The sequence below is a fragment of the Adiantum capillus-veneris genome, chromosome 22, assembly GCF_014529385.1.
Source record: "Adiantum capillus-veneris isolate H3 chromosome 22, ASM1452938v2, whole genome shotgun sequence".
NCBI classification, from domain to species: domain Eukaryota; kingdom Viridiplantae; phylum Streptophyta; class Polypodiopsida; order Polypodiales; family Pteridaceae; genus Adiantum; species Adiantum capillus-veneris.
The window spans coordinates 69,352,651-69,376,211 of record NC_140952.1 but is presented as its reverse complement, the minus strand read 5'-3'; positions in this window follow the sequence as shown (position 1 = coordinate 69,376,211).

The following is a 23,561-nucleotide window of genomic DNA, read 5'->3' as shown; positions in this document are numbered from 1 at the left end:
TAGCAACGATTGGAAAGGATCAGACAAACTAGCCTCCACATTCATGCTCAATGGGATAGGGAGATTGTTGGAAATATAGTTTTAGAATGGCCAAACTATTCTAGTGGCCAAGATGGCCGCTTAGGATGAATTTCTTTATTTGGAAAGTGCTATGGTGGGCCCCGGGCGGCCCCGGGGCAGTCACTTTTTAGAATGTGTATGATATCACGTGTATTAACCGGAGAGGATTATTAAAAGACCAAAATGTATAAAAATGTATACATACAGAGGAGGGTGGGGGTTTTTTAAATAGACTCACATTGTAAGTATAGTATGTATATTGGGGTATTATTAATTACCTCTTGAACGCACGTGATATAGGGGTCTTTTGATAAGTGACTGCCCCGGGGGTGGGCCTTGCCGACAGGGGTGAAGGTTCTAGCTACAAGAATTGGACCAGATAGATGCCCACAATGCAAATCTGCAAAGTGAGAACCACCCCCACCTGCTCAAGGACTATCCGGGGATGTGTCGTGGCATGTAAGATTGTCAAGTGGATTCAAAGGACATGGAAGATTGGGTTCTAAAAGAATGACCTCTATCTAGGGGGGAAGATGATCATGAACCAACCTCTTCTCATTAGTACACAAATTGTTAGGTTCTTTTCTAGTTCACAAACCCACCAACCGAGACGTAAAGCCTTGCCAGTAGACCATGTCCTCGGCTTTGAGCCGACTAATTCAAACCTCATTCCAAAATTCTTGAGCCTGCATACACAAGAAAAACACCATCCCTATCCACCTGCTCAACAACAAATCCCAAATTCAATAGGCTATAGCTTGGTAACCATGAGCCCGATGGATGAGGCATCAATTTTTCCTAACTCCACATAGTGATACTATCTTCCACAACCTAGTAAGGCCCAAAAACTCCCATATGGAACACTTTTCAATGCTTCATAGTGGCTCAATTTATAAGTAGGATTGCTTACAAGTTTGGAATTTGGCACAACATCGACGCCAAGATCTACTTCACGAGATGGTTACAAGAAATTCGATAAATCATTAGGAAATATATCTTGAAATTCCTCTAATAAATTTTAAGCTGTCTTTATACTTTTTCTTAAGGGTCTCTCTTGCCTTGGATTTTTTTTCTTTAGAATAGCATGCATGCCAGACAAGATTTTCAATTAGTTGGTTTCGTCCAAGGATATCTTTTCTATCATGTTTGTCTATGCAAACATTACTTATAGCACTATGTGGCTATATTATTGGTGGAACATGATGTTGATTCTCAGATTTGTACCTTGCCAAATTGGCTCTATTTTTGAAATTTACAACATGTTCTAATAGTTTTACTCTACACTGGCCCATTTATTTGGTTGTTAATGGTGCGTTAGCACTATTGCGTATTCTACATATGTTGCTCCATATTCAACAAAAGATAAACGATAAATTTTTTGATTGTGAGTATTTTTTTGGCATCACGTTTAAGTATATGGGCTGAAATACCCGGCCCAGAGGGCTCTCTTTGTAGTCAACAACTATTTTTTGTGTTTTCTTCACATACTGTAAAAGGTATTTTTTGTTTTTACCACATTGCACTTCTTTAACATCATGCAAAGGTATTGTATTAGTGCTTCATGTAAAAATAGTTTTTTTAACTTCCCTTTTTCCATTTTGGGGATGTAAGGAACTTGGGGCTTTTTGCTGAAAGCTCCTGCAGGTTCTTTTGACTTAGAAAATGGTGAAACTGGCACCTTAATGCTTCAATTGGGTTGTATAGTAATGTGTATTTGGTGCTTAGAACTATTGACCATAGAAGCTAAATAATATTTTGTTATATCAAGAAGTTGCATGACTTATATCTTTTGTCATTTTTTTGTTAAGGGAGTTTAGGTTGCTACGCATTTCTTCCGTGTCCTGTTAAGTGACCGTTTTACATGAATTATGTGTAGAGCATGAAAATGAATTTTTAGGTGCTATATATCCACAAAGTTGCCTTATGAGCTTAAAAAAACTTGACTTTTTTTTTTTGAAATATCGATCTCACCATTAACCTTACTCTTGCACAATTATTTTGAACCTAAACTGTGTGAAAAAACAGATCCTGTGTTTGGTTTTTTTTTCAAATTTTTGCAACTATACCACTCTAGACTTCATGTTTGTGAGGTTTAGATCACTAGAGGATAATGCTTCATAGTTCTCAACATGCTTTGATGCTTATAGGGAGAACTAAATGTTAAATTCAAAACTTCTGACCAAATTACAATAATTGCCTAATCTTGTTTTTTGCCAAAATTAGCACTTCTATGATGATGGTTGAGTTTTTTTATTGCTGAAGAATACGAGACATTTTAGTGCAGCAAGTGTGCTTTCTCAATATTGCTAGTTTCTTGGGCCAATTGTGTGTATTTTGTAGGTGGTAACCATATCTAATCATACACTATAAATTTAACTATATACTAAGTAGCTTCTATGGGATTTTTGAACTCATAATGCTAAATCCAGTTTTGTCATGTTTGATTTATTTAACACTTCATCATTTTCCCCAAGGTTCCACTTAGTAAGAGATCCATTATTCTTTTCACATGCTCCATGGATCCTTTTGGATCCAAAGCCCCAAAGAGAAGTAAGAAAACACGTATATGGTATATGTATTGAGCGTGACTATAGAAACTTTGATGACAGGTCCCCAGAATGGAAAACATGCAATTTTTGGTACCTATTTTTTTGTCCCAAAAAAAATACTGAGGCACAAGTATCCATATGTTTTGATCACCAACCCATTAAAGTTTACGGGGAATTTTATCTCATTCCCTACAAAAATCCCCACTCTTATTTATATGTAATCAATCGTAAGAAATGTCTGTTTTGGGCAAAATGCACTGGCATGAAAAATTTTACAAATTTCTCATTTTTTCCATATGTAGTAGTATTTGAACTATAAGCTCATGAAAGGATTTTTCAAAACAAGTGGATCTACTATGGTTTTGGAAATTTTTTCCACTAAAAGGACACTTTTACGTCATGTTAGGTTACGAAACCAAAGTTAAATATCTATTTAAAGTTTTTTAGAAAATTGGGACATATAATTAGCTTATCTTTAACCTAAGTTTGTTTTTCACTTGTATCTAAAGGGATTACAAGTATAAAATGAACTTAAAAGGAAACAAAAAAACACACACACATTTCACTTTGAAAAATTACAAGATTGGTTTGGACATGGATAACAACTAATAAAGTCAATTGACACTTGTAAAATTCATTTACGGCTAACATATCTGTTGTCTTGTCTGCATGGATGCAAGTGAGGACTCTATTCTTTCTTGGAATTTTTTTGGCTTAGTTGTTGCCATCACTGATGTACCAAAGGCTTGCCACTTCATGGACAAATCTATACAGATTACCCAGTGTATATAAAGATAGCTATGTATAAAAACAATTCAAAGGATGAGTTGTTTTTTGGCTATCCCTTGTCACTTGTTTAAACCCAATTGTATTTTAAGACCATATTAGGTATTTTGGTAAAAATCTCACATTATGGGAATCTCCAAATCGACCGAATTCATGTAATTTGGGAATTTTCCACTTAAAGTGGGAAAAATTGAGGTGTGTGGCTAGTAAATAAAGTGAAAATCTCATAGGATTGTGGTGTTGATAAACACCAAAAGTCAAGAGGATGTACAACACATGGATTTGAATAATAACTATAAATTACATAAAACAAAGGAAGATACAAAAAAGATTTTGTTTACAAATTGACTAGTATAGTCACAATAGAAGCTCCACATAATTCTACTCCACATTTGATACCATATCTGAACTTTGATCCAAGTGTGGCTGATGTGCACGAGTGAGGCCTTCTTTGGCTTTTAGAGCATGTCTTTCTGGAATCTTTATTCTAGAAAATGGTCCTTCTTTGTTGGGTCTCCAGGACCAAACAATTGCATCTATAGTTTCCCACACTTGTGGGTCCTTATAGTTGATAGCCCAATAACCCTTCCAACAATTACTGTAAGCTTGAGTATCTGTCATCCCACTTTTTCTCGCGCAAGGTGCCCAATATTGAATCAAGAGTTTTCTGTAGTTTGGTGATGTAGGCTCATTATCAATGTCAGATAAAGCCATTGCAAGCCACACTGGATAGATTTCTGTGTCACTCGGAACAAGCATAAGAAAGTCACCTTGGTGCACATCAGACATAGGGTCAAACTCTTCCCTTGGCCTATCTCGTTGAGGCCCACAAAAATGATCGTTCAACTCTTCAAGGCCTAGGAATCTTTCTGCTCCTTGTTGCAAATTCATTGTAGTGCTTTGTAGGTGAGAATATTCTTGAGTTTTTGGCCAAAACATTTCATACAAGACTCCCTCTGATATGATTGCTTTTCCAATCTCTTCAATTACCTTACTCCAATAATCTATCACGGGTCTATAATATCGCGGAATACTTGAACCATTCCCTAAATTTTTCCAAAATTTTATATAGTTCTTTAGCCCCAAAATGACTTCTTCGTGGGCCTTGACATACTCCGCCATTTGTACTAGAGGTGGATCTCCATGTGGTAACATTGGCTTGCCTTCTGTGTCTGTTTTCCAAAGGCGAATACTTCCACTCCAACTTGATACACCTACATGTGCCTTATATTGCATCATTGGTGTCTCATCCTGCATAAAGAACTTGAACTGAAGCGGTTTGGAATGTCCAACAAGTATGTCTTGTCCATCACAAAGATAGCCATCACAATATTGCTTGAAATCGGGGATCTTTGTGAGAAAAAATGGAGCTGGAGATGAAGATGAGCTGTTTCGTAATGTATCCATCAAATGTGGAAAAGTATAGGTTTGTGTAACTCTCAACTTCTCTGAAAACCTACTAAACATGGCGTCTATGTCCTCATGTGTATGCCCAACCATTAAAAATCCCAGCTGGATGGTTTTGAAAACACCCCTTGCAACAAGCATTGACAAATAGGCAAATAAGTATCGATTTTTGTTTTCCCCTGCACAATTATCCAATTGTAGCAACAAGTTCTCTGGCAATCTGCGAAATGTTGACCCCAATTCCTCTTCTGCAATTTCTGACGACTGCACAATGGGCTCTTTTCCATCACTCAAGTTATGGTAGTCCAAAGCATCCCTTGAGTTCAAAGCATGTAGTAGTGAAATATTGCTCCTTGGAAGTCCATTTGTTACTAGATCACCAAGAGGATGCTTATCTATCCTCTCGAGCTTATGTAAACAATTAGCAATTGAGCCAATTGTAAGATTTGGATCAGCTGGCCACAAACCATTCAAGACAAAGTGTCCGTAATGACCTTCTCCATGTCCATGAGTGATCATGCCAATCAATGCCACCTGCAGATTATATCCTGAATCCACACCCTTGGGAACAATGCGTAATCTAGGAATGGCAGTCTTCTTTTGATCCATCTTATCATGGATTATGCATACATATTTTTGTGGTTGAGTTTCTGAATACGTGCGCCATGCATAATATAGGCTTCTGCAACTCTTTTGTTGTGCCATGTGAACTTCTCTCTCCCTCAAGAGAAGAGCTCTCTCTTCAAGAGAAGGTTTAGCTTCTAACCTTGCCTTGATTGAGCTACAAATATTGCACTTAGAGAAATCACTCGTCTTTGTTAAAGTGACATGTGGGTACTCTTTGTTCCAAATTCTACCAAAAGAAGATTGGGATAGCTTCTTCTCATAGCCCATTTGGTCAAGTGTCGTGTTGATTTCACATAAAATATCCACTTGTTTGTATGTTGATGGAATCACCAATTGAGTCTCTCTTGAGCCATCTAGCAGTGTTCTACTTCTATGTGGCATCTTCTCAGAGTTGTTTTCCACAAACTCATTTAGTAGTGCTCTCGCTAAACTAGTATGTTGAAGTCCCCTTCTCAATGTACATGTGTTCCCATGTACATATTGGCACACACCATTTTCAAAGTTCTCCTTGTATTGATAAAATGATGTCTTTGGTATTCCATGTAGCTCATACCATGCTCTACAACAAACAATAGAGCCATTTAGCCTGAATTGGTATCGTGACTTCTCATCTTTCTGATAACATATAGAAAGAACATCATAAACATAATTAGTGCGTGATTTTTGAGACTCTCCCCAAAATTGTTGTCGTAACCTTGTCACCATATCACGATCTGCAAATTGGCAGCATTTTTGTGCACAACAATCAATGCATGATACCCTTTGAATTGATTTGTTTGAAAGGTAAAAAGTCGAAGCTACTGCTGCTTTTGATTTTTGAGTCCTGTTCATGAAAGTGTATCGTCTCTTCCTTGACAACTGGACAACATTACTCCCATCAAGTTTTTTTCCAACATTGCCATCGTTGGATACATCCTCATATGTAGCATGCATGCCATCAACAGGAACAAAGCGTTGTAATGGGCTCCCATTCAACATTGCTGTCTGCTTGATGGGCCACTTTAGCAAAGTGATGCTACCCACTTCAACCACATCATCAATGCTTGCATTTTCTCTTTCAATACCCACACCCACACAATCAGGACCAAGTTCCTGAAAGTTGACATAATCATGTGGAAATTCATTCATGGTTTGCATCATTGTGTCATCTTTTAAAAGGACCCTCTGATTTCTCCAAGACTCTCGAATCATTGCTTCAAATCCTGGGCTTGTCATAGGTATTGCATCTGTAACTAGAGGATCAGAATGATCATGTTCTTCATCACCATTGTAGCTTTCGTGTGGATCAATTGAGTTCCCATTTAATACAAAAGATTGCAAAAGAAGCTTTGACCATCGAACAGCACTCCATAATGAGCCTTGGAGAGATGAAGTATCCATTGTAGGAAAAGGTAGGACCACATCCTTCAAGCATTCCTCCACTAGTATGGAGACATTTCCTAGCCCTATCTTTGTACCACCACAAGTGGAATCTGGATCTGTTCTACACACATAACCAATACCAACGATTTCATTGTCAAGTATCATATGTACTTTCTCCCCAGATTCGAAGTCCATCCTGTAAGTAAAAAGATTACATTGTTAAATCCATAGTTATAGAAAAATACTCTTCAAACAAAAAATTATGCTACAACATGAAAAAGGTTTGCATAGGTTGGACAAGTGGTGAACCTTGAGACCAAATCCTCCTTGCTATATTAATGGAAGCAAGGTTGGACAAGTGGTGGACCTTGAAACCAAAGCCTCTTTGCTATATGAGAGCATAGGTTGGACAAGTGGTGGACCTAGTTGTAATACCCACTGCCACCTATCAATCAACTACTATAGGACTATGCTTTCCAATGTCCAAGTATCCCTTGAGTCTTTCAAGGTTGAACAACGTGGTGGACCTTGAAACAAAATTCCCCTTTCTATATCAGAGCATAGCTTGGACAAGTGGTGGACCTAGTTATAATGCCCAATATCCAAGGTGAAATACCTTAGGACTTTGCTACCTTGCTTGCCAATGTTTACGTACCCCTCATTTCTTTAATGGAAGTAAGGTTGGACAAGTGGTGGACCTTGAAAACCAAAGCCTCTTGCTATATTATAGCAAAAAAAGGTTGGACCTAGTTTAAATCCCACTGCCACCTATCAACTACTATAGGACTATGCTTTCCAAAGTCCAAGGATCCCTTGAGTCTTTCAAGGTTGAACACGTGGTGGACCTTGAAACGAAAATCCCCTTTCTATATTAGAAAGGTTGAACACATGGTGGACCTTGAAACGAAAATCCCCTTTCTTTATCAGAGCATAGCTTGGACAAGTGGTGGACCTAGTTATAATGCCCAATATCCAAGGTGAAACACCTTAGGACCTTGCTACCTTGCTTGCCAATGTTTACGTAGCCCCTCATTTCTTTAATGGAATCAAGGTTGGACAAGTGGTGGACCTTGAAAGAAAAGCCTCTTTGCTATATGAGAGCATAGGTTGGACCTAGTTGTAATACCCACTGCCACCTATCAACTACTATAGGACTATGCTTTCCAATGTCCAAGTATCCCTTGAGTCTTGCAAGGTTGAACACGTGGTGGACCTTGAAACCAAAATCCCCTTTCTATATCAGAGCATAGCTTGGACAAGTGGTGGACCTAGTTATAATGCCCCTCCTTTCTTTAATGGAAGAAAGGTTGGAAAAGTGGTGAATCTTGAAACCCAAACCCTTTGGCTATATATAGAGGATATCTTGGACAAGTGGTGGGCTTAGTTGTAGTATCCAATGTCCAAGGTCCAAGGTGGAACTATGTAAAGACCTTACTTCCAAAAACAAAGTCGTACAAGTGGTTCTCCTTGAAACCAAAACCTCCTTAGTGTATTAGAACATAGCTTGGAGAAGTGGTGGACTTAGTTGTAATGGTGAATGTCCAAAGCAAACTATTATAGGACCTTGCTTCCCAAATCAAGTTTGGACAAGTGGTGGATCTTGAAACCAAAACCCCCTTACTCTATTAGAGCATAGCTTAGATAAGTGGTGGACCTAGCTGCCATGGAAAATGTTCAATCTGAACTGCTGCAGGACCTTGCTATTAAATGTCTAAGTAGAGCTAGCTTCTTTAATGGAATCAAGGTTGGGAAAGTGGTGCATCTTGAATCCAAAAGCCCTTTATTGTATTAGAGCATAGCTTGGACAAGTGAGGGACCTAGTTTTAATGTGTGATGTCCAAAGAAAAGTATTACAAGATCTTGCTTTCCAATATTTGAATTGGTCAAGTGGTTAAAACTAAGTATAAAACTTTGACCATTTTCTTCTCGAATTGCCAAAAAGCTAGTTTTAGACACCCCTAAATGAAAATGGTTTAGGGTGGCCTTAAACAATGTTTTTTCAAAGACTTGAACAAAAGGGTTGCCGAAGAGTAATGACAATTTATTGTGGCTTGAAGTGCCTGAGTATGTGAAAACAAGCCTAGGTTTTCCACGAGGCAAAAGGTGACATAATAAGAACATTGGAAACTTAGGATTGACCATGTGGCTTAAACTTTGGCAAGTGAAGTGGTGGCCAAGTTTTGTGGCACAGTGTGCACTTGGTCCTATATGTGTTGACCACTTGGCTAAATCTAGGACCATAAGGCCAAACCTTTGGCACCTTAAATATAGTATGGGACATAATCTAGAACTGCTATAGTAAATTAGTAGTATAGCTAATATGTTAATATTTGTATTATATTTAAGTATATGCTAATATAATTTATGTTCAAAATTTCACTAATGAAGAATGTTCCCATTTAGCACTCCAGATGCGGGGTCTTAGGGCAATGCCACAATGGGGTGACAAGGCAGCGCTTCCACATGAGGTTTGGGGGTAGCGCTCTTGATGGGGATGTGGAATATAGCGCTCTCGATGGCGGGGCTTGGGAGGTTGATTTTGGGATATTGTTCTGGGCGGGGTCCTGGGGCAGCGCCCCATGCGGGGTCCGGATGTTTTTCATGTTTTCAACCATGATTTCTTTAATTTTGGCCGTGTGAATTGGTTAATTTTTTATATTTCTTTTGTTTTTTTTAATCCTATGATAAAACATGGACTTGTAGCATACGTGGCATTCTAATAAACCCTATCAAGATTAGGCACACAGAGAGCTCACGAGCAACGCACACAGAGAAAGCAGAGCGCCATACGTTGGCATTACTAAACCCTATCAAGAGTAGGAACACAGAGGCGCTCACGATCAAGCACACAAGAAGAAAGCAGGCCGAGCAGCAAACACACATCGTACACAAACACAGGTGGAGTGCACAGGATTGTAAAGTTTCGCGGCGCCAAGATAAAGAAACAGCACGTACACAACGCTTTCCAGAAGGGCAGGGATCGGCAGCTTCTCAGGAGACATTGCACACCTCACGGATAGAGTTCAAGGAAGCTTAACAGGTATTTACTCTCTCTCTCACTCTCTGTCCTTCTCCTTTATAGAGAAGATGGATTCTCTGTAACTCTTCTTGCACACACACTCTCTCGTCAAAAGACAAAGATAATAGTTTATAAAGTATCCCCGCACACATACACATATTTCCCACACATCGTCTTCCTCTCTTCCACATACATAACCACAGTGAAATCTGTTATCTTGCTGTCTCTCTCTTGAAAATACAGCACATATTCCCACACATCGTCTTCCTCACTTCCAAATAATAAACCACAATGAAATCTGTTATTTTGTTGTCTCTTCTTGAAATAGTGCACATATTCCCATACATCGTCTTCCTCTCTTCCACATACATTAAACACAGTGAAATTGTTCTCTTTCTCTCTCCTCTCTCTAAAAAACAGGTATTTATCTCTCTCTCTCTCTATCTTCTATCTCTGGTATCTTGTATCTCTCTCTTTGAAAATACATGCTCATGTATGTGTGCGTCGTGTTATCTATGTGTATGTATGTATATTTGTGTTATTTCATTGTAATACTCATACATAATGCAGATACACAATTACACTTAATTACGATATGCACACATAGTATATATACAACATAAATATCACAAATTACTAACACATTGTAATACTAGTAAAATTGAATGGAAGACTTACTTGCTAGATCTGTTACAGTGATTTCTTGTAGCGAGTTCTGGATGTATGCTGAGCTGATTTTCCTCTAATCATTTGTAGAATATGATTGTAACTTCTGTTCTCAAAAATAGTAGTGTTGTTTAGTGATACACCTAATGGACTTAAATGGTTTAAATAGGACATGTAGACCAAATAATACGTGTATTTCTTTGGATGAATATATACACTTTTTTGGTGACCTTACCACAAGTGGTGGACCTTGAGACCAATGGACTATAAGGACCTCCAAAACAATACCTTGTACACTCAATCCTTCATGTATCTAGGTTGGACAAGTGGTGGACCTTGTTCAAATTCTCTAACCACTCTCTCTAACATGGTGACATAATTTAGGTGTGATAAATTCATATCTATGCAAACTATATCAGTTTAGGCTTGTTAATTTGAATTTGTTTGAATTTATGTACAATATAATGATTTGAGGTTTGCATATTTGAATTTAGGTGGTATTATAATGATATCTTTTGTGGGTAACTTGAATTTAAAATCAATTTCGCGTGGAATATTTTAAATTTATGTAAGTAAAATTTAAATTTTTATAAAAAAGTTTGAATTTTAAAATTTGGGCGGGATATTTTAAAATTTAGGCGGGATATATTTAAGATTTGGGAGGGATATTTTAAATTTAGGCGGGAAGGTTTTGAATTTATAGCGAGATCTCCCTTACATAAGAGAGTATAGGTTGGACAAGTGGTGGACCTTCAGCGAGCACCATGTACTTGGACTTGATAGGTAGGGGAATCTAGTTGGAATATTGTATGTATAATATATATGTAATAGATCTAGCTTGGACAAGTGGTGGACCTTGGAACAAAACCCATGTAAAACTATCATGCACATTCCAAGTGGTCAAAAAAAATACCATTTAAGATATAGCCTTATAGGTTGGACAAGTGGTGGACCTTAACACCCAGATATTCTTCATATATGACATAGAGTGGAAAACGGTGAATCTTGAGACCAAACCATGCTACTAGCGATAATAGCTTGGACAAGTGGTGGACCTTGAAAGTAAACCCCCATCTACGAAATATCGTGGGTTTTATGTATTTCGATGGAGCCTAGCATCTTGGAGACATCGTGCATCTTGCTTCTCTTCATGTTTCAATGGAGCCTATCTTGGACAAATGGTGGAGACTCCTTCTCTCCATGTTTCAATGGACCCTAGCTTGGACAAGTGGTGGACCTTTGCTTCTCTCTATTATTCAATAGAGTTAGCTTGGACAAGTGGTGGACCTTGGAACCAAACCCCCATGTAAAACCTATCATGGTCACTCCAAGTGGTCAGAAAGAATAACCTTAAAGATATAGCCTTATAGGCTGGACAAGTGGTGGACCTTAACACCCTAATATTCTTAATATAATGACATAGAGTGAAAAAGTGGTGAATCTTGAGACAAAACCACTCACGCTACTAGCACTAATAGCTTGGACAAGTGGTTTAATGTATTTCGATGGAGCATAGCATCTTGGAGACATGGTGCAGCTTGCTTCTCGTCATGTTTCAATGGAGCCTTTCTTGGACAAATGGTGGAGCATCCTTCTCTCCATGTTTCAATGGACCCTAGCTTGGACAAGTGGTGGACCTTGGAACCAAACCCCCATGTAAAACCTATCATGGTCACTCCAAGTGGTAATAAGAATAACCTTTAAGATGTAGCCTTATAGTTGGACAAGTGGTGGACCTTAACACGCGCATATTCTTAATATAATGACATAGAGTGGAAAAAGTGGTGAATCTTGAGACCAAACCACTCAGGCTACTAGCAATAATAGCTTGGACAAGTGGTGGACCTTGAATGTAAACCCCTCATCTACGACATATCGTGGGTTTATGTTTTTCGATGGAGCCTAGCATCTTTGGACATGGTGTGCACCTTGATTCTCCTCATGTTTTTTCAATGGAGCCTATCTTGGACAAATGGTGGAGCATCCTTCTCTCCATGTTTCAATGGACCCTAGCTTGGACAAGGGGTGGACCCTTTGCTTCTCTCTATGTTTCATAGAGTTAGCTTGGACAAGTGGTGGACCTTGGAAACCAAACCCCCATGTAAAACCTATCATGGTCACTCCAAAGTAGTAAGAAAGAATAACCTTTAAGATGTAGCCTTATAGGTTGGACAAGTGGTGGACCTTAACACCCACATATTCTTAATTTAAAAGTGGTGAATCTTGAGACCAAACCACTCAAGGTACTAGCAAATAATAGCTTGGACAAGTGGTGGACCTTGAATGTAAACCCCTCATCTACGAAATATCGTGGGTTTAATGTATTTCGATGGAGCTAGCATCTTGGAGACATGGTGCACCTTGCTTCTCGTCATGTTTCAATGGAGCCTATCTTGGACAAATGGTGGAGCATCCTTCTCTCCATGTTTCAATGGACCCTAGCTTGGACAAGGGGTGGACCTTTGTTTCTCTCTATGTTTCAATAGAGTTAGCTTGGACAAGTGGTGGACCTTGGAACCAAACCCCCATGTAAACCTATCATGGTCACTCCAAGTGGTAATAAAGAATAACCTTTAAGATGTAGCCTTATAGGTTGGACAAGTGGTGGACCTTAACACGCGCATATTCTTATATAATGACATAGAGTGGAAAAGTGGTGAATCTTGAGACCAAACCACTCAGGCTACTACAATAATAGCTTGGACAAGTGTTGGACCTTGAATGTAAACCCTCATCTACGACATATCGTGGGTTTAATGTATTTCGATGGAGCCTAGCATCTTGGAGACATGGTGCACCTTGATTCTCTCATGTTTCAATGGAGCCTCCTTGGACAAATGGTGGAGCATCCTTCTCTCCATGTTTCAATGGACCCTAGCTTAGACAAGGGGTGGACCTTTGCTTCTCTCTATGTTTCAATAGAGTTAGCTTGGACAAGTGGTGGACCTTGGAACCAAACCCCCATGTAAAAAACCTATCATGGTCACTCCAAGTAGTAAGAAAGAATAACCTTTAAGATGTAGCTTTATAGGTTGGACAAGTGGTGGACCTAACACCACATATTCTTAATAAAAGTGTTGAATCTTGAGACCAAACCACTCAGGCTACTAGCAATAATAGCTTGGACAAGTGGTGGACCTTGAATGTAAACCCTCATCTACGAAATATCGTGGGTTTAATGTTATTTTGATGGGAGCCTAGCATCTTGGAGACATGGTGCACCTTGCTTCTCCTCATGTTTCAATGGAGCCTATCTTGGACAAATGGTGGAGCATCCTTCTCTCCATGTTTCAATGGACCCTAGCTTGGACAAGTGGTGGACCTTGGAACCAAACCCCCATGTAAAACCTATCATGGTCACTCCAAGTGGTAATAAAGAATAACCTTTAAGATGTAGCCTTATAGGTTGGACAAGTGGTGGACCTTAACACGCTATATTCTTAATATAATGACATAGAGTGGAAAAGTGGTGAATCTTGAGACCAAACCACTCAGGCTACTACAATAATAGCTTGGACAAGTGTTGGACCTTGAATGTAAACCCCTCATCTACGACATATCGTGGGTTTAATGTTTTTCGATGGAGCCTAGCATCTTGGAGACATGGTGCACCTTGCTTCTCCTCATGTTTCAATGGAGCCTACCTTGGACAAATGGTGGAGCATCCTTCTCTCCATGTTTCAATGGACCCTAGCTTAGACAAGTGGTGGACCTTTGTTTCTCTCTATGTTTCAATAGAGTTAGCTTGGACAAGTGGTGGACCTTGAACCAAACCCCCATGTAAAACCTATCATGGTCACTCCAAGTAGTAAGAAAGAATAACCTTTAAGATGTAGCCTTATAGGTTGGACAAGTGGTGGACCTTAACACCCACATATTCTTAATAAAAGTGGTTGAATCTTGAGACCAAACCACTCAGGCTACTAGCAATAATAGCTTGGACAAGTGGTGGACCTTGAATGTAAACCCCTCATCTACGAAATATCGTGGGTTTAATGTATTTCGATGGAGCCTAGCATCTTGGAGACATGGTGCACCTTGCTTCTCGTCATGTTTCAATGGAGCCTATCTTGGACAAATGGTGGAGCATCCTTCTCTCCTGTTTCAATGGACCCTAGCTTGGACAAGTGGTGGACCTTGGAACCAAACCCCCATGTAAAACCTATCATGGTCACTCCAAGTGGTAATAAAGAATAACCTTTAAGATGTAGCCTTATAGTTGGACAAGTGGTGGACCTTAACACGCGCATATTCTTAATAAATGACATAGAGTGGAAAAGTGGTGAATCTTGAGACCACACTCAGGCTACTACAATAATAGCTTGGACAAGTGGTGGACCTTGAATGTAAACCCCTCATCTACGACATATCGTGGGTTTAATGTTTTTCGATGGAGCCTAGCATCTTGGAGACATGGTGCACCTTGCTTCTCCTCATGTTTCAATGGAGCCTACCTTGGACAAATGGTGGAGCATCCTTCTCTCCATGTTTCAATGGACCCTAGCTTAGACAAGTGGTGGACCTTTGCTTCTCTCTATGTTTCAATAGAGTTAGCTTGGACAAGTGGTGGACCTTGGAACCAAACCCCCATGTAAAACCTATCATGGTCACTCCAAGTAGTAAGAAAGAATAACCTTTAAGATGTAGCCTTATAGGTTGGACAAGTGGTGGACCTTAACACACATATTCTTAATAAAAGTGGTGAATCTTGAGACCAAACCACTCAGGCTACTAGCCAATAATAGCTTGGACAAGTGGTGGACCTTGAATGTAAACCCCTCATCTACGAAATATCGTGGGTTTAATGTATTTCGATGGAGCCTAGCATCTTGGAGACATGGTGCAGCTTGCTTCTCGTCATGTTTCAATGGAGCCTATCTTGGACAAATGGTGGAGCATCCTTCTCTCCATGTTTCAATGGACCCTAGCTTGGACAAGGTGGTGGACCTTTGTTTCTCTCTATGTTTCAATAGAGTTAGCTTGGACAAGTGGTGGACCTTGGAACCAAACCCCCATGTAAAACCTATCATGGTCACTCCAAGTGTAAATAAAGAATAACCTTTAAGATGTAGCCTTATAGGTTGGACAAGTGGTGGACCTTAACACGCATATTCTTAATATAATGACATGAGTGGAAAAGTGGTGAATCTTGAGACCAAACCACTCAGGCTACTAGCAATAATAGCTTGGACAAGTGGTGGACCTTGAATGTAAACCCCTCATCTACGAATATCGTGGGTTTAATGTTTTTCGATGGAGCCTAGCATCTTGGAGACATGGTGCACTTGATTCTCCTCATGTTTCAATGGAGCCTATCTTGGACAAATGGTGGAGCATCCTTCTCTCCATGTTTCAATGGACCCTAGCTTAGGACAAGTGGTGGACCTTTGTTTCTCTCTATGTTTCAATAGAGTTAGCTTGGACAAGTGGTGGACCTTGGAACCAAACCCCCATGTAAAACCTATCATGGTCACTCCAAGTGGTAATAAAGAATAACCTTTAAGATGTAGCCTTATAGGTTGGACAAGTGGTGGACCTTAACACGCGCATATTCTTAATATAATGACATAGAGTGGAAAAGTGGTGAATCTTGAGACCAAACCACTCAGGCTACTACCAATAATAGCTTGGACAAGTGTGGACCTTGAATGTAAACCCCTCATCTACGACATATCGTGGGTTTAATGTTTTTCGATGGAGCCTAGCATCTTGGAGACATGGTGCACCTTGCTTCTCCTCATGTTTCAATGGAGCCTACCTTGGACAAATGGTGGAGCATCCTTCTCTCCATGTTTCAATGGACCTAGCTTAGACAAGGGTGGACCTTTGCTTCTCTCTATGTTTCAATAGAGTTAGCTTGGACAAGTGGTGGACCTTGGAACCAAACCCCCATGTAAAACCTATCATGGTCACTCCAAGTAGTAAGAAAGAATAACCTTTAAGATGTAGCCTTATAGGTTGGACAAGTGGTGGACCTTAACACCCACATATTCTTAATAAAAGTGGTGAATCTTGAGACCAAACCACTCAGGCTACTAGCAATAATAGCTTGGACAAGTGGTGGACCTTGAATGTACACACCTCATCTACGAAATATCGTGGGTTTAATGTATTTCGATGGAGCCTAGCATCTTGGAGACATGGTGCAGCTTGCTTCTCGTCATGTTTCAATGGAGCCTATCTTGGACAAATGGTGGAGCATCCTTCTCTCCATGTTTCAATGGACCCTAGTTTGGACAAGTGGTGGACCTTTGTTTGTCTCTATGTTTCAATAGAGTTAGCTTGGACAAGTGGTGGACCTTGGAACCAAACCTCCATGTAAAACTTATCATGGTCACTCCAAGTGGTAATAAAGAATAACCTTTAAGATGTAGCCTTATAGGTTGGACAAGTGGGGGACCTTAACACGGGCATATTCTTAATATAATGACATAGAGTGGAAAAGTGGTGAATCTTGAGACCAAAACACTCAGGCTACTAGCAATAATAGCTTGGACAAGTGTGGACCTTGAATGTAAACCCCTCATCTACGACATATCGTGGATTTAATGTTTTCTGATGGAGCCTAGCATCTTTGGAGACATGGTGCACCTTGATTCTCCTCATGTTTTAATGGAGCCTACCTTGGACAAATGGTGGAGCATCCTTCTCTCCATGTTTCAATGGACCCTAGCTTAGACAAGGTGTGGACCTTTGCTTCTCTCTATGTTTCAATAGAGTTAGCTTGGACAAGTGGTGGACCTTGGAACCAAACCCCCATGTAAAACCTATCATGGTCACTCCAAGTAGTAAGAAAGAATAACCTTTAAGATGTAGCCTTATAGGTTGGACAAGTGGTGGACCTTAACACCCACATATTCTTAATAAAAGTGGTGAATCTTGAGACCAAACCACTCAGGCTACTAGCAATAATAGCTTGGACAAGTGGTGGACCTTGAATGTAAACCCCTCATCTACGAAATATCGTGGGTTTAATGTATTTCGATGGAGCCTAGCATCTTGGAGACATGGTGCAGCTTGCTTCTCGTCATGTTTCAATGGAGCCTATCTTGGACAAATGGTGGAGCATCCTTCTCTCCATGTTTCAATGGACCCTAGCTTGGACAAGTGGTGGACCTTTGTTTTCTCTATGTTTCAATAGAGTTAGCTTGGACAAGTGGTGGACCTTGGAACCAACCCCCATGTAAACCTATCATGGTCACTCCAAGTGGTAATAAAGAATAACCTTTAAGATGTAGCCTTATAGGTTGGACAAGTGGTGGACCTTAACACGCGCATATTCTTAATATAATGACATAGAGTGGAAAAGTGGTGAATCTTGAGACCAAACCACTCAGGCTACTAGCAATAATAGCTTGGACAAGTGGTGGACCTTGAATGTAAACCCCCTCATCTACGACATATCGTGGGTTTAATGTTTTTCGATGGAGCCTAGCATCTTGGAGACATGGTGCAGCTTGCTTCTCCTCATGTTTCAATGGAGCCTACTTGGACAAATGGTGGAGCATCCTTCTCTCCATGTTTCAATGGACCCTAGCTTAGACAAGGGGTGGACCTTTGCTTCTCTCTATGTTTCAATAGAGTTAGCTTGGACAAGTGGTGGACCTTGGAACCAAACCCCCATGTAAAACCTATCATGGTCACTCCAAGTGGTAAGAAAGAATAACCTTTAAGATGTAGCCTTATAGGTTGGACAAGTGGTGGACCTTAACACCCACATATTCTTAATAAAAGTGGTGAATCTTGAGACCAAACCACTCAGGCTACTAGCAATAATAGCTTGGACAAGTGGTGGACCTTGAATGTAAACCCCTCATCTACGAAATATCGTGGGTTTAATGTATTTCGATGGAGCCTAGCATCTTGGAGACATGGTGCAGCTTGCTTCTCGTCATGTTTCAATGGAGCCTATCTTGGACAAATGGTGGAGCATCCTTCTCTCCATGTTTCAATGGACCCTAGCTTGGACAAGTGGTGGACCTTTGCTTCTCTCTATGTTTCAATAGAGTTAGCTTGGACAAGTGGTGGACCTTGGAACCAAACCCCATGTAAAACCTATCATGGTCACTCCAAGTGGTAATAAAGAATAACCTTTAAGATGTAGCCTTATAGGTTGGACAAGTGTGTGGACCTTAACACGCGCATATTCTTAATATAATGACATAGAGTGGAAAAGTGGTGAATCTTGAGACCAAACCACTCAGGCTACTAGCAATAATAGCTTGGACAAGTGGTGGACCTTGAATGTAAACCCCTCATCTACGACATATCGTGGTTTAATGTATTTCGATGGAGCCTAGCATCTTGGAGACATGGTGCACCTTGCTTCTCTCATGTTTCAATGGAGCCTATCTTGGACAAATGGTGGAGCATCCTTCTCTCCATGTTTCAATGGACCCTAGCTTGGACAAGTGGTGGACCTTTGCTTCTCTCTATGTTTCAATAGAGTTAGCTTGGACAAGTGGTGGACCTTGGAACCAAACCCCCATGTAAAACCTATCATGGTCACTCCAAGTGGTAATAAAGAATAACCTTTAAGATGTAGCCTTATAGGTTGGACAAGTGGTGGACCTTAACACGCGCATATTCTTAATATAATGACATAGAGTGGAAAAGTGGTGAATCTTGAGACCAAACCACTCAGGCTACTAGCAATAATAGCTTGGACAAGTGGTGGACCTTGAATGTAACCCCTCATCTACGACATATCGTGGGTTAATGTTTTCGATGGAGCCTAGCATCTTGGAGACATGGTGCACCTTGCTTCTCCTCATGTTTCAATGGAGCCTATCTTGGACAAATGGTGGAGCATCCTTCTCTCCATGTTTCAATGGACCCTAGCTTGGACAAGTGGTGGACCTTTGCTTCTCTCTATGTTTCAATAGAGTTAGCTTGGACAAGTGGTGGACCTTGGAACCAAACCCCCATGTAAAACCTATCATGGTCACTCCAAGTAGTAAGAAAGAATAACCTTTAAGATGTAGCCTTATAGGTTGGACAAGTGGTGGACCTTAACACCCACATATTCTTAATAAAAGTGGTGAATCTTGAGACCAAACCACTCAGGCTACTAGCAATAATAGCTTGGACAAGTGGTGGACCTTGAATGTAAACCCTCATCTACGAAATATCGTGGGTTTAATGTATTTCGATGGAGCCTAGCATCTTGGAGACATGGTGCAGCTTGCTTCTCGTCATGTTTCAATGGAGCCTATCTTGGACAAATGGTGGAGCATCCTTCTCTCCATGTTTCAATGGACCCTAGCTTGGACAAGTGGTGGACCTTTGCTTCTCTCTATGTTTCAATAGAGTTAGCTTGGACAAGTGGTGGACCTTGGAACCAAACCCCATGTAAAACCTATCATGGTCACTCCAAGTGTAATAAAGAATAACTTTAAGATGTAGCCTTATAGGTTGGACAAGTGGTGGACCTTAACACGCGCATATTCTTAATATAATGACATAGAGTGGAAAAGTGGTGAATCTTGAGACCAAACCACTCAGGCTACTAGCAATAATAGCTTGGACAAGTGTTGGACCTTGAATGTAAACCCCTCATCTACGAATATCGTGGGTTTAATGTTTTTCGATGGAGCCTAGCATCTTGGAGACATGGTGCACCTTGCTTCTCCTCATGTTTCAATGGAGCCTACCTTGGACAAATGGTGGAGCATCCTTCTCTCCATGTTTCAATGGACCCTAGCTTAGACAAGGGGTGGACCTTTGCTTCTCTCTATGTTTCAATAGAGTTAGCTTGGACAAGTGGTGGACCTTGGAACCAAACCCCCATGTAAAACCTATCATGGTCACTCCAAGTGGTAATAAAGAATAACCTTTAAGATGTAGCCTTATAGGTTGGACAAGTGGTGGACCTTAACACGCGCATATTCTTAATATAATGACATAGAGTGGAAAAGTGGTGAATCTTGAGACCAAACCACTCAGGCTACTAGCAATAATAGCTTGGACAAGTGGTGGACCTTGAATGTAAACCCCTCATCTACGACATATGGTGGGTTTAATGTTTTTCGATGGAGCCTAGCATCTTGGAGACATGGTGCACCTTGCTTCTCGTCATGTTTCAATGGAGCCTACTTGGACAAATGGTGGAGCATCCTTCTCTCCATGTTTCAATGGACCCTAGCTTGGACAAGGGGTGGACCTTTGCTTCTCTCTATGTTTCAATAGAGTTAGCTTGGACAAGTGGTGGACCTTGGAACCAAACCCCCATGTAAAACCTATCATGGTCACTCCAAGTGGTAAGAAAGAATAACCTTTAAGATGTAGCCTTATAGGTTGGACAAGTGGTGGACCTTAACACCATATTCTTAATATAATACATAAGTAAAGTGGTGAATCTTGAGACCAAACCACTCAGGCTACTAGCAATAATAGCTTGGACAAGTGGTGGACCTTGAATGTAACCCCTCATCTACGAAATATCGTGGGTTAATGTTTTTCGATGGAGCCTAGCATCTTGGAGACATGGTGCACCTTGCTTCTCTCATGTTTCAATGGAGCCTATCTTGGACAAATGGTGGAGCATCCTTCTCTCCATGTTTCAATGGACCCTAGCTTGGACAAGTGGTGGACCTTTGCTTCTCTCTATGTTTCAATAGAGTTAGCTTGGACAAGTGGTGGACCTTGGAACCAAACCCCCATGTAAAACCTATCATGGTCACTCCAAGTGGTAATAAAGAATAACCTTTAAGATGTAGCCTTATAGGTTGGACAAGTGGTGGACCTTAACACGCGCATATTCTTAATATAATGACATAGAGTGGAAAAGTGGTGAATCTTGAGACCAAACCACTCAGGCTACTAGCAATAATAGCTTGGACAAGTGGTGGACCTTGAATGTAAACCCCTCATCTACGACATATCGTGGGTTTAATGTTTTTCGATGGAGCCTAGCATCTTGGAGACATGGTGCACCTTGCTTCTCCTCATGTTTCAATGGAGCCTACCTTGGACAAATGGTGGAGCATCCTTCTCTCCATGTTTCAATGGACCCTAGCTTAGACAAGGGTGGACCTTTGCTTTCTCTATGTTTCAATAGAGTTAGCTTGGACAAGTGGTGGACCTTGGAACCAAACCCCCATGTAAAACCTATCATGGTCACTCCAAGTAGTAAGAAAGAATAACCTTTAAGATGTAGCCTTATAGGTTGGACAAGTGGTGGACCTTAACACCCACATATTCTTAATAAAAGTGGTGAATCTTGAGACCAAACCACTCAGGCTACTAGCAATAATAGCTTGGACAAGTGGTGGACCTTGAATGTAAACCCTCATCTACGAAATATCGTGGGTTTAATGTATTTCGATGGAGCCTAGCATCTTGGAGACATGGTGCAGCTTGCTTCTCGTCATGTTTCAATGGAGCCTATCTTGGACAAATGGTGGAGCATCCTTCTCTCCATGTTTCAATGGACCCTAGCTTGGACAAGTGGTGGACCTTTGTTTCTCTCTATGTTTCAATAGAGTTAGCTTGGACAAGTGGTGGACCTTGGAACCAAACCCCATGTAAAACCTATCATGGTCACTCCAAGTGGTAATAAAGAATAACCTTTAAGATGTAGCCTTATAGGTTGGACAAGTGGTGGACCTTAACACGCGCATATTCTTAATATAATGACATAGAGTGGAAAAGTGGTGAATCTTGAGACCAAACCACTCAGGCTACTAGCAATAATAGCTTGGACAAGGTGGACCTTGAATGTAAACCCCTCATCTACGACATATCGTGGGTTTAATGTTTTCGATGGAGCCTAGCATCTTGGAGACATGGTGCACCTTGCTTCTCTCATGTTTCAATGGAGCCTACCTTGGACAAATGGTGGAGCATCCTTCTCTCCATGTTTCAATGGACCCTAGCTTAGACAAGGGTGGACCTTTGCTTCTCTCTATGTTTCAATAGAGTTAGCTTGGACAAGTGGTGGACCTTGGAACCAAACCCCCATGTAAAACCTATCATGGTCACTCCAAGTAGTAAGAAAGAATAACCTTTAAGATGTAGCCTTATAGGTTGGACAAGTGGTGGACCTTAACACCCACATATTCTTAATAAAAGTGGTGAATCTTGAGACCAAACCACTCAGGCTACTAGCAATAATAGCTTGGACAAGTGGTGGACCTTGAATGTAAACCCTCATCTAAAATATCGTGGGTTTAATGTATTTCGATGGAGCCTAGCATCTTGGAGACATGGTGCAGCTTGCTTCTCGTCATGTTTCAATGGAGCCTATCTTGGACAAATGGTGGAGCATCCTTCTCTCCATGTTTCAATGGACCCTAGCTTGGACAAGTGGTGGACCTTTGTTTCTCTCTATGTTTCAATAGAGTTAGCTTGGACAAGTGGTGGACCTTGGAACCAAACCCCCATGTAAAACCTATCATGGTCACTCCAAGTGGTAATAAAGAATAACCTTTAAGATGTAGCCTTATAGGTTGGACAAGTGGTGGACCTTAACACGCGCATATTCTTAATATAATGACATAGAGTGGAAAAGTGGTGAATCTTGAGACCAACCACTCAGGCTACTACCAATAATAGCTTGGACAAGTGTGGACCTTGAATGTAAACCCCTCATCTACGACATATCGTGGGTTTAATGTTTTTCGATGGAGCCTAGCATCTTGGAGACATGGTGCCTTGCTTCTCCTCATGTTTCAATGGAGCCTACCTTGGACAAATGGTGGAGCATCCTTCTCTCCATGTTTCAATGGACCCTAGCTTAGACAAGGGGTGGACCTTTGCTTCTCTCTATGTTTCAATAGAGTTAGCTTGGACAAGTGGTGGACCTTGGAACCAAACCCCCATGTAAAACCTATCATGGTCACTCCAAGTAGTAAGAAAGAATAACCTTTAAGATGTAGCCTTATAGGTTGGACAAGTGGTGGACCTTAACACCCACATATTCTTAATAAAAGTGGTGAATCTTGAGACCAAACCACTCAGGCTACTAGCAATAATAGCTTGGACAAGTGGTGGACCTTGAATGTAAACCCCTCATCTACGAAATATCGTGGGTTTAATGTATTTCGATGGAGCCTAGCATCTTGGAGACATGGTGCAGCTTGCTT